Consider the following 12,676-nt stretch of genomic DNA (forward strand, 5'->3'; position numbering starts at 1 on the left):
AAATGAACAGTTCAGAAAATTGATGGTAAACATGGCTTTGCAGAGCTTCTCCCGTGGAGACATCCACGGAGCTGAACTGCTCTGTCTTTTCAATACTTGCTTGACCTGTGGGGGAGTGGGCGATGCCAGTCTTATGTTCCACTCCCCACTGCTGGAGAAATTCCAGAAACTCCTTGGATGCATATGCTGGGCCATTATCTGTTTTAATCATTTTTGGAACCCCCAATACTGAAAATGCCTGCACCGGGTGCTGTTTGGCATGTGCAGCCTTTTATCCTATATGAGCAGAGGCATACACTGCACCTGAGAATGTGTCCACGCTTACATGAATGCATTCAAGGCGACCAAAACTTTGAATGTGTGTGATGTCTGTCTGCCACACCTCACAGCTGCCAAGGCCCCGGGGGTTTACCCCCATACCCATCGATGGCACGGCCTGGAGCTGGCAATTGGGACAGTTGGCCACAATAGCTCGAGCCTGACGCTGTGTTAGCTGGAACTGTCGGATCAGACCTGGCACATTCTGATGGTAATGCTGGTGACTCAGCTTTGCCTGTTGGAAGATGTCAGGGAGACGTGCTTTTTTCAACTGGAGCAGCAACGGAGTCTGCTTTGCGATTCCCCTCTGCAATCTCACCTGGCAAATCAGTGTGTGACCTCACATGCATCACAAAGAATGGGTGTTCTCGGTGAGAGATTAAATAAATCAGTCTTGAGAGCAATCTGAAGAGATGTTCATTCTCTATCTCTTTGAGCATGGCCTGCTCTGCCCTGGACACTACTCCTGCCACATAGGCAGAGTCTGTCACCAAGTTGATTGGCTCAGAGAACCTCTCAAAAGCTCTTACCACTGCAGCCAGTTCAGCCACCTGGGGGGATCCCTCCACAAACTCGACATCAGCTTCCCAATGCTGAGTCTGTGGATTTCTCCAAGTCATCACCGACTTGTGGGAAGCCCCCAGATGCATCTGTGAACACTGTGAGAGCATTGAGTGGTCTCCAACTCCTTTTCTCTCGAGGAATAAGGTGGAATTCCTCATTGAACAACTTGTGAGACAGGGCATGGACTGATATTTGTCCTCTGTAGTTGTCTAGAGATAATTGGAGACTGGCGCTGCTCTGGAGCAAATGCTCAAACATCCCTTTGGTCAATCTCTCAGGAGAGTTCCTTCCCTCCTCAGAAAGCCTGACTGGGAGGTGAATACATGTAAAGTCACACCCTGCTAATTCGCACAATCTCACCCTGGCCTTCCGAATCAGCTTCGCTATCAGCTCTTGTGGCTTAGTGATGGTCTTGGATCTTTGGTGCGAGAGGAAAACCCACTCTATGATCAAGAGTGGATCCTTCTGCCCCTCGATCCATTGGAAAATCAACCCATGCAAATGTGGCAGCTTTCCTAGAACAATGAATTGGAAAGGCACGTTTGGGTCCCACCGATGTGCCTGCCTCTCTGACAAGGCCTTCTGTACCTTTTCGATTGCTGTCTTTGCCTCTGGGGTCAGTTCCCTGGGGGAGGCCAGTTCCCTTTCCCCCTTCAATAAATTGAAGAGACGGTCTAGGTCCTCATTCGTGAGGCCTAGCCAGGGCCTTACCCAATTCAAAGACCCACACAAAGAGTGGAGGTCCGCTAGTGTTCGGGGGTTGCAATTGATCTCCAGTTTCTGCGGGACAATGGTCCTTGCAGCGATCTCCAGACCCAGGTATTTCCAAGGTGGCATCCTTTGAACTTTGTCGTTCTGCAATTGAAATCCAGCAGAGGTTAAAATCTCAACCACTAGGTCAAGCGTGTATTGGAGTATAGAGTCACTGGGGGCACACACAAGCACATCATCCATATAGTGAAGGATGATGGCGTCCTTTCTCTCTGCGCGTACTGGAGACAGTAGCGAGGCTACGTACTGTTGGCATATGAAAGGACTGGATTTTAGACCTTGGGGCAAAACTTTCCAGTGATAGTGTTTCATTGGGGCTTCTCGATTGATGGTGGGAACTGAGAATGCGAGCCTCGCAGCATCTTCAGGGTGCAATGGAATTTGGAAGAAACAGTCCTTGATATCTAGGACAACCAATTGCCAATTTCGAGGGAGCATTGTTGGACTAGGCATCCCTGGTTGGAGTGGACCCATATCCTCTACAATTTTGTTTATTTCTCGGAGATCGTGGAGCAATCTCCACTTGTCCTTCCCAGGTTTCTTTATTACAAAGACTGGGAAATTCCAAGGGCTATCTGTCTCTTGTATGTGTCCTTGAGCCAATTGCTCCTCCATAAGTTTCTCAAGCGCCTTGAGTTTCTCGATACTCAAAGGCCACTGTGCTACCCACCTTGGGGTGTTATCCAACCACTTTAACTTGTGGGCAGGGCGCGTCACAGTGGCTATTTCCAAAAATCCTGGGGTGTCTTAGGAATGACCAACCTGATTCCCCACTGGAACATGGTGTCTCTCCCCCACAGAGGGGCCTTATAGTCTGCAACAAATGGATGAACACTGCCAATTTCCCATCAGGTCCCTCAATTTGCACAACGTTTTTTGAAATCTTTGCCAATGTGGTTCTTCCAATGCCCTGAAGTTTGCCTGCCACAGGTTGCAACTCCTAATGTGATGGCCACATGGTCTTAGGTATTACCGTGATATCTGCACCCATGTCCAGAACCCCTTCCATATGAAGGTGCTCTGACCCATGGGCTAGGTTGCATGCCATCAAGGGTTTATCCTCTCCCACCACCTCTGCCCAGTAGACTTCTGGTGATTTTCCTTCTACTGCTATTTCTACTGGGATGGGAATGGCTTGGGCCAGAATTTGCCCCTTTTCTTGGTAAAACGGTGGGTGCGAGCAACGTGCCAACAGCATAAGGCTTGATATCTTTTCCTTAGTAGTCATGGGAGCTACCTCAGTCTCTGAAGGTGTGTGTGCTGTATCTCCAATGACAAAATACTCGCTGTCTGGTTCCATTTGGTACGCCTTCAGGTCCTGTGAGCTGTTTGACAGGTCCACTATAATGACTTCCCAATCAGTGGATCCGAAATGAAACCCTTTGGCAGTCACTAGGCGAGGTTGGCCTAGCGTCTGCCAAACCTTGTTAGTTGTACATTTGACATTTTTATTTTTCTGCCCCTCCCCCCCCCCCCCCCATGAGTCCTGTCCTCCCCCTTATCTGTTAAGGGAGAGGCATTTTCCCCTGTGGGTCCCGCTATATTTATATCTTTGCGCATAGTTGTATTAGCAGCGGGCACGTGCTGTACACTCAGTTTTTTTGTTTGTTGAACTTTCTCTGGTTCTGGTTTTGAGGACAGTTTCTAGCGAAGTGTCCTGGTTTCTTGCAACGGAGGCAGATGATGCACAGCAGCTGGTCTGATGACATTGGTTGCCTCCTTAGACCTGGTATGGCGGTGGCAGCAGGCTGTAGTTGTGCAGATGTTGTATTTCTGTCAGGAGTATCAAACAGCTCTGCTTTTCTGGTACACGCGTCGATCATCTGAGCGAGACTAGGTGATGGGTCAAAAGGAAGGCTGAGGATAATTCTGCGGCAGGTCTCGTTCGCATTCCTCTGAGCCATCTCTTTAAGCAGCTCTGTCTGCACCATAGAATCTTGTACCTGTCTTTCGACTTGTGTTCTCAAGCAATCCACAAACTGTAAAAAACTCTGTGAAGGAAACTGTTTAATGTCAATATAGCTGCCCTTAGCCTCAGTTATTGGTAATTGATAAAATGTTTTTTTCTGCACTATTACAGATCTTATCTAAAACCGACTTAGATAGCACTCGAGTTTGTTTTTCCGGACAGTGCCAGTCACCTGTGCCGCATAGATGGTCTATTGTAATAGGGTTACCATCCTTATTGTTGGCCTCACTGGGCGTTTGTTGTATCTCCTTTAAAACTGCTGTTAGAGCCAACTTCCATCTGTTTTCCCACATCTCATCTTCAGAAGGGCTTAGTAAACATTTAAAAAGATCTGTAATATCCTTCGGTACCATCTCATTTGAATTAAAAGTTGCCCTCATCATTCCTTTGAAAATCTCGCTTGATCTCCCAAATTCTCTCAGTATTTTGCAAATCTCTGTTTTGTCCCTATATGGTAGTGGTTGATAAGCTCTGGTACCATTTCTCCTACCTAGGTATACAACAGGTGCTACAGATGGTATGAATTAATCATCATTTCCCTGAGTTGCAGGAATTTCTGCTACTTTTCCACTGTCCATAGAGGGAGGGGTTTTTCACCCTCCCCCCCACCCCTTGGGTCCCGGTGAGAAGCAGGTCGCCCCCCCTCTCCCGGGCTGCCGGTGCCGCGGGGGAAACCCCCGCCCCGCCGGTGCTGTGGGCTGGGCTTCCCTGCCTCCCCCCCAACCCCCGTCCGGGCTGGGAGCTATGGAGGGGCCGGCCCCTCCCCCGTTCCCGTGGCAACTCACAGGGAGGCGCTGATAAGGAGGGTGGGGCGGTGCTGCCGGAGGCCGGGAAGGGTTGGGGGAGGGATGGGGGGGTTGTGGGGAGGAAGGGACTGTGGGGAGAAGGCAAAAGCACATGGCCGCCGCCATTATGCTGCTGCGTGTATCTGTGAGACCTTGCCCCATCACCAGGGCTCTGGGAAGAGAACCTTTCACTTTTGGAGAAGTCCGGACTATATTCTTGAGAAGAAACAGGTGTTATAGGGGGATAGAGGGTGGGTAAAGCGATATCAGGGCTAAAGTATCGGGGGGGTGCTTCGGGATGAGAGAAAGGGTTAATCGGACTGTTAGTCTGTGTCTGCATGCTTTTTTCTGCTTCTAAAATCTGTTTTCGAGCTTGTAAAAATATTGGAATTAATAGAGAAACTTTATGTTCACCATTTTTTACTTTTAAAGTTAATATCTGTCCAATTTGGTCCAAAAATGAGAGTGAATTCATTTCTTGCACAGTAAAATTTGGTATTTCCTTTGTTAGCCAGCATACAAAACGCAGTAGAAGAGTATTTGGGAATGTAACATTGGTTAAAATATTGTTAAGGTGTTTTAGTGTGCTCTTTTGGTCCACCGATAATTCTGCACCCATTTTTTTATCGTATCTGTGATAAGTTAGAAAAGACTCTTTGTTCATCAAGACAAAAAGGGGAAGCCTTGTGTAGATAACAGAAAACCAAAGGGGAAGTCTTGTGTAAATAACAGGAAACCAAAGGGGAAACCTCGTGTAGATAACCGGACTTGAGCTTAGGCGCATATAACATATAACCTTATATGGAAAAGACCATTACAGGGCCGTGGACTTTCACAGAGGAAGAAGAGAGGAGCCTTCCTCAAACGACCACCAGAGAGTAAAAGAAGACCCCCTAGCAACAGAGGGCGCAAGCACAGAGTACACCCAGAGATACCGCTGACATGGAAGAAAGAGAGTATAAAAAGACTGTGGGAAGGGGGAAATGGTGTGAGCCGTTGGCGGAGCGCTGACTCCCCGGCTGCACCCAGCGCTGTTTGCTTGCCATTGCTTGCTGTAATCAATAAATTTCTGATTGACTCTCGAAAGGCTGAACAAATTATTTGCCTCAATTTATAACAGTATCGGTGCACTTATCCACCACCAGAGACTTAGCACAGTACGAAATTTGAATTCCCCGCTCGTAAAGCACGGGAAATGGTGGGGGGAGGGGCGGGGGGGCGCTGTGCCGCCGGGGCGGCTCCTGCTCTTTTTCTCGGCTCCCCTGGGGCACGGGGGTTTTCCCGCCGCCCTCCCAGGGTTAGATACCCCTCCTGTGGCTTCCCCACCCCGGGAATGCGGGCTTTTTACACAAGCCCACCCATTCCAAGCTGCGTGCGTTGGGTCCTGTCCTACCCGTGCTCGCAGCGTCCTACTGTCACTATGGTAACCCTCTCCCAGCTAGGCGTGTACCGGGAAACGCGAAACGAAGGGGTTCTTACCAATCCTGTGGAACTGTGGGGTCATGTGTGGAAGGGTCTGGGATCCCAGCTCCAGCCAGCTCTCCAGGGGCACTCAGGCGAGGTCCCGACCTATCCCTGTCACTAAAAACCACTCAAAAGCAGCTGATTATGAACAGGGTAGTTGACTTTCCCAAAGAGCTTTTGAGACCCCTAAAATAAGGGCTCCAGCTCCTGCGTGGGCTTTTAGCAAACCCACGTTGGGGGCCAACTGATGAGCCTACCCTCTCAGCCCCTTGAATCACCAGGCCAGCCCAGATATACGGGGCCTTGAGGGAAGGCACGTCAGGAGATGGGCAAAGATACAAAAGAGGCTCCAATTCCCGATGTGGTTCTCCAAGCTTGTTTAATCCATGAGATGGAGGGGAAAAGAGAACGAACAGGAAGGGTCATGGCCTTATCTAGGCTCGGGACAGGGAGGGCTTTCTGGCTCTCCGCCAACCCCAGGGGAGCAGGAAGGAAGGGACCCTGTTTATCTGATTCCAGTGACAGGGGTCCCTGAAAAAGGGGAATAGCATAGCCCGAGCACACTGTAACAGGTGGTGGGCGTCCCTTCCCCCTTGTTACCGCCCCGGTACTTAAGATGATTGCGAAAGCCTCGAGGGCGCTTTCGGCTGTCAGATACAATGGTATTCGGAGCTCCTCGGGGCTCGGATTAAACCTGAGGCTTTTTCCCCGGCCTTGAGTCGACTCCCTTATTACCTCCTCGGACACAGCCTCTCCTCCGTACAAATCAGACAGCGAAGTGCTCTGTCTTAGCCGCTCCCCGAAACTTCTCGAGAAACAGGGGACTGTCCCCTGCAGCTGACCGTGCCTTGGCCGGGCAGGTGAAGCCAGGGAGCTTCAGGGCAGGCACGGCAGCAGTTTACTTACATCTGGAAGTCCCAAAGCTGGAGCTGACATGAGGGCACTCTTTAGCTGGTGAAAGGCCTGTGTGGCTTCCTTTGTCCACTGAAGATCTCTATTTCCATTGGCAATAAGAGCATAGGGGGGTCTGACGAGCAGTCCATAATTATAAATCCACAGCCGGTACCACCCTACCATACCTAAGAAGGTTCGTAGTTCCTTTATTGTTTGGGATTTTGGGGTTTGGCATACTGCTTCCTCGCGAGCCTGCCCTAAAGTCCGTTGCCCAGCACTGACCTCGTACCCCAGGTAGATTACCGTCTGTTTCACCACCTGTGCCTTTTTCTTTGATACTCTGTATCCTTGGAGCCCTAGGAAATTTAAAAGGCTTACCATCCAGGCCACACATGCTTCCCTCGTCCGAGTGGCTACTAGAAGATCGTCCACATACTGCAATAGCCTTCTTTCTTCCTGTGGAGCTTCCCAGGACTCTAGATCTTTTGCGAGTTGTTCCCCAAACAGAGTAGGGGAATTTTTGAAGCCTTGAGGCAACATCGACCACGTGAGCTGGGTTTTACGCCCACTTTTAGGGCTTTCCCATTCAAATGCAAACATTTTCTGGCTGGCTTCATGGATAGGGAGGCAAAAGAAGGCATCTTTCAGATCTAAAACAGTAAACCAGGTTAGCTCAGGTGTTAAACAAGTTAGTAGAGTGTATGGATTTGCTACCACAGGATATAAATCTTCTGTTATCTTATTGACAGCCCTCAAATCCTGTACTATCCGATATGACCCATAAGGTTTCCGAACGGGTAGAATGGGAGTATTGAAATCAGATTGGCATTCCTTCAATAACCCTAACTGCAGAAAATTTTCAATTATTGGGCTGATTCCTTCCCTGTCCTCTTTTTTCAGGGGATGCTGCTTAATTCTTACTGGTTGTGTCCCTTCCTTAAGCCTAATTACTATGGGGGAGGCATTTTTCGCCCTCCCTGGTACATCAGAGGCCCATACCCCAGGAAATACTTGACTTAATAGCTCTTTGCTAATTTCTTCCTTATTTTCAATGGCTGTTAATGTTAAACTTAACACCTCTATATACTTTTGATCATTTACCTCCAGAGTAACCTCCCCATTTTTGAATGCAATGGTTGCTTGTAACTGCTCCAACAAGTCTCTCCCTAAAAGTGCCTTTGGAGAATTGGGCATATACAAAAACTTGTGAATACCCCATTGTTTCCCCAATTTATACTTCAGAGATTTGCAAAAATATGCCTTCTCAGACTGGCCAGTTGTCGCCGTTGAGCAGGACGGGAACAGAATGACTCCAATATCAGAAGGCAGGAAAGAATGGATTTATTTCAAATGCACTGCTCTATATATAGAGAACATCGTGCAGACTAATTTCATTGGTCTTAAAGTAAAAACATCTCACACCATTGGTGTGCAGTGAATGATGCATAGTGGCAGAACGTATCTATAACAATGTGAACAACAATAGAGATAGTGAATTATTTACGTTCCTTTCCAACTGTTTCCCAGGCTTTTGCCTGGTTAGAAAACCTCTCTCTTTCTCTCTGACTGAACTGAGAATACCCATAGCCAGTTGCTCCCCGCACTACAACATAATAATTTTCCACAGGTACTAATGCTTTATTTAAAACTGAGTATGTGGCCCCTGTATCAACCAAAAATTCCACCCTTTTCCCTTCTTCCCCCAGCCTCATTGTTATAACCAGTGGATCCGCTGGGGTGGAATCTCCCGGCCCTCCTCAGTTGTTTTGTACATGTGCCACCACCTGTCGGTCATCTCGTCTTTGTTCTGGGCATTGGTTTTTCCAGTGACCAGTTCTTTTACAAATTGCACACTGGTTTCTGCCCAGCTGAGGTAGGCCTCGTCTGGGTGGTCCCTGCCTGCGTCTCCCTTGCCTTTCCTCCTGTACTACTGCCACCAGCTTTTTCATCCCTTGTTTATATCCTTCTTCCCAGTTGCTAAATACTCTCCATGCCTCTCCTAGCAAGGCTTCAAGGTTTCTCCCTTCCGGCCCCCGGATTTTCTGAAGTTTACACCTAATATCTCCAGCAGACTGTCCCAAAAATGAATTAACTAGCTGATTTATCCCTATCTCAGACCCCAGGTCCAATGATGTATGGCGACGCATTGCATCCCTCAAACGCTCTGGAAACTCGGAGTCTCGGAAGGCCCCTGCTTAAGGGAATATAAGGCAGACCAGTTTATGGTCTTTGGAATAGCTCTTTCCACTCCTGTTACTATCCACTCTTGATAATCGGTTAATTTCTTTACTTCTGCTGATATGTTGGGATTCCACTTTGGGTCTTGGAGGGGAAAATACTCTTTTACATCTAGCTGCTTGCTCTTGCAGTAATCCTCTGCCAAAGTTCCTGCTGTTTTTAAAATTAGCTGTTTTTCTGTTTCAGTGAAAGCATCCAGTAGTAACTGCATGTCAGCCCAATCTGGATTATGTTGTTTGATAACATATTGTAAACATTTGGCAATAAGTATCGGATCAACACGATAATTTCTAGCAATCCTTTCCCATGCTTCTAAATCAAGAGTGGTAAATGGCACTTTAATCATTAATTGCTCCCCTTCTGGTCCCACTGCCTCTCGCAGAGGGGCCTGTAACACTGCTTGTCTCCTAGTTCTGGATGAAATTGGACTGTCAGGAGGGGGATGGGTTTGAGTGGATGTGCCTTCCCCACCTGAGTCCTCCTCCCTTTTTGGGAAGTCCTCCTCATCTTCATCATCATCCCTCCATCTCGTAGGAGGAGCTTTTAACAGATGAAATGCATCTTGTTCTTGCTCCTCAGCATGATAAACTTTATCTGATCTCATACATCGTTGTCCTATACTGCATGCTGAACAACATTTGATTTGCCCTCTCTTTACTTTGTTTTCCTTTTCAAGAGCTAACACCAGTGGGTTAGAGGGAGCTCTGAGCCCACAGTCCTTCTGCCATTCTGGGTGATTTCTTAAAGCGAAAAACATATCAGCATACGAAACCTCATCCCATTTACCTTCCTGTCTTAAGAACAGCATTAACTGCAGTAAGGTATTATAATCTAAAGTTCCAGCAGGTGGCCGCTTCGCTCCATCCTCCAACCTGTATAACGGCCACCAATGTGTGCAATATTGAATTAAATCTTTTTTATTTTCCGAGCTGCCCGTGCTGGCCACTTCCTTCCAGTGGGCTAAGATGCACCCCAAGGGGCTAGCCAGAGGAACTTCTTTGCTCTGATTAGTTCCCATTACCTTCTTCTCCTTGTCCTATCTCCTTTCCACCCAAATCTCTCTTCACAGAGCTTCACAGTCCTTTCCCAGTTTTCCTCCCACACACACCCCCAGGTGACAGGTATCAGATGTGTTCTTCTGCATACAAGCTTTAAGATCTCAGGTTCTGAATTAGCCTGATCAGGTAACCTCAATTTACACTCGGGACATACGCCCTGACTCCTACTAGAGCAGCAATATCAGCGCCTCTCACAAATTCTGCACTGCAATAGTACCCACGCAGGGTGCCAGCCTCTCGATACACCAAGAGCTCCTGGGAATTGCCCGCAGAGGCAGGCTATTCCATTTGTCACTTCAGGGATTTCTAAATCCTCTACGGCGTGTTGCTCCCAGTCCAGACTTACTATATTACCAGCTGAAGTCCGATAAAGCCCCTCTCATTGAACTTGTTGGTCTCCTCTATGTATCCAATAATTCACAGGGTTCACAAACTCCCAGGGATCAAGTCCAAACCACTGGGGCAGAGGAACTCCCTGAATTCATCTAGCCACTGTTAAAATACACAAATCACCACCTCTAAACACAGTAAATCAATAAATGTCCTCCACTTGTCCCACTTCTCTGCAGGGCACTCCCTGCCCCAGCCGGCAACCCCCCCCAGGCTTCACTCGGCCGCTTTAGATGAGAGTAGAACTTTCACCCCCGCGCCGCAGGTACACTCACTCATTCGCTAGTTCACTCTCTTTATACACCACGCACTCACACGATTACAAATACATTAACCACACAATGTCCGGACACCACAAGCATACAAACTTTGGGGTCATTTGACTCACTACCAGAGCCACTTGTGGTCGCTCTATCGAGCAATGAACCAGTCTCCAGCCGCTCTATCGTGTAATGAACCCGTCTCCAGCCGCTCTATCGGTCAGGCTGCCTGTAGGCACAGGAGCGAGGCTGCAAACTCAGACGTCTCTTAAGTGTCTTACTCAGCAGTCCTGTGTCTCTCTCCCCCCAGGGCTCTTTCGATACATACCGTTTATCCGCACACCAGCAGGTCGTTGTCTGTCTCCACAGGTGGCAAGCCGAGACAGAGTGAAGCCCCTCCAGGGAAATTACCCCGAGGTGCACCAAGGAGGTCCACTCCCCCCCCCCCCCGCCCCCGCGAGGACAGAGGCTTTCCTGGCTGGCTCGCCAAATGAAACGCAGTGAAAAATCAAAACCCCAATATTCCTATAAAGATTTATAGGGATGGTATGTTTATTACAGCACTGGGCACATGTGGGGATTGTTCCCCTTCAAAGGACATGCACCCCTGAGGACTCCCAATCCTTTTTTATTATTCCTTACTAATTTACATATGCATAGAATTTCACAATTGGTTCATGCATATTCATTCTGCTGATTTCATGTTATAATTTGCAATTAGTCCTTGTACAGAGAACTCTCTAATCTCTTTGTCCATCTCTTGCAGACTTAGCTTTGATTTTTTTCTTCTTAGTTTCAGAGTTCAAGGGGCCTCTCTTATCTCTTCAGCTTGGAGATTCACATTCTTTCTCCTTGGCTGGGGCAGTTTTACAAGCACAGCACAGTTAGCAGGCTAAACAGCATATTTTACCCATGTTAGCAAGCTACTACACGGCACATTTCACCTAAATCCAAATGGATTTCTACTCCATTAAATTTCTACTCTGTTTCAATAGCACACTGATCCTTTCCCAATCACTGTTTGGGTTGGCCCTCCCCTGTTGAGGAGGGAATGCTTCTGCCACTTCCTTGTGGCTGACACCATCTCTTCTATCTCGGGGAACCCCTTGGGTCCTGCGGTTTATTCCTCCAGGGCTGTAAAATCTCTGCCATCACCACTGCCTTTGCCTTTGCCTTTTCCTCATCCCTTCTTACATACACCTACTGTATCTTTCTAACCAGTTCATCCAGAGACTTATTCTGCCCTTCCTCTAGTCTCCCCCACTACTGCCTGTGGGTACTCATTCTCCCACAGCTCAAAATCATTTGTTTCTCCAGTGAACCAAACAAAATCCTTAAAAGAAAATCCTTATCATTCCACATACAATCTGCATTTCCCAGATATTCCTTCCTCCTGTTCATTGTGCTCACTGTCTTTATCACGCACCATATACCAGAGCCGGTCCCTGTCCTGCTGGAGTGTCCAAACGCGGCCCCTCTGCTGGCACTCCTGGCAAGCACAGCTGGCAGCACCACAGACCTCATGGAAGCTGGGGGGCCACTGCCACCCCTGCCCCCAGGGTGGCGTGGTCAGGCACCACCTGGCGCTGAGCTGCAGCTGCCCCACAGTCCCCCAGCCCATGCTCCTGGGTCCTGCACCTCCATGCCTGGTCCTGCCGCCCCTTGCCTCAACCATACATCTCTACACTCCCCTTCAGCCAATCCTTTCGCAACATACCAACACCATTCATCCATCTCCTGTTGTCAAAACCCCTTCTCGACTCCCCTTATTGTCCCCCTGGGCATGGATTGTTGAGGTGCTTTCTTGGCTCTCCCTTATTGCCCCCTCTGGGCAGCCATGTCCTTAATTACCTCTGGATGTCAACATTTTTCAAAGGAATTCTTCTGAGATATTTTGGGATCGCCATCCCTTTTGCCAAGGCCCCTTCCCAGCTTTACCTTTGATACCTTCCATGGGTTCCTTGT

Source organism: Vidua macroura (assembly GCF_024509145.1).
Source record: "Vidua macroura isolate BioBank_ID:100142 chromosome W unlocalized genomic scaffold, ASM2450914v1 whyW_random_scaffold_38, whole genome shotgun sequence".
NCBI lineage: Eukaryota > Metazoa > Chordata > Aves > Passeriformes > Viduidae > Vidua > Vidua macroura.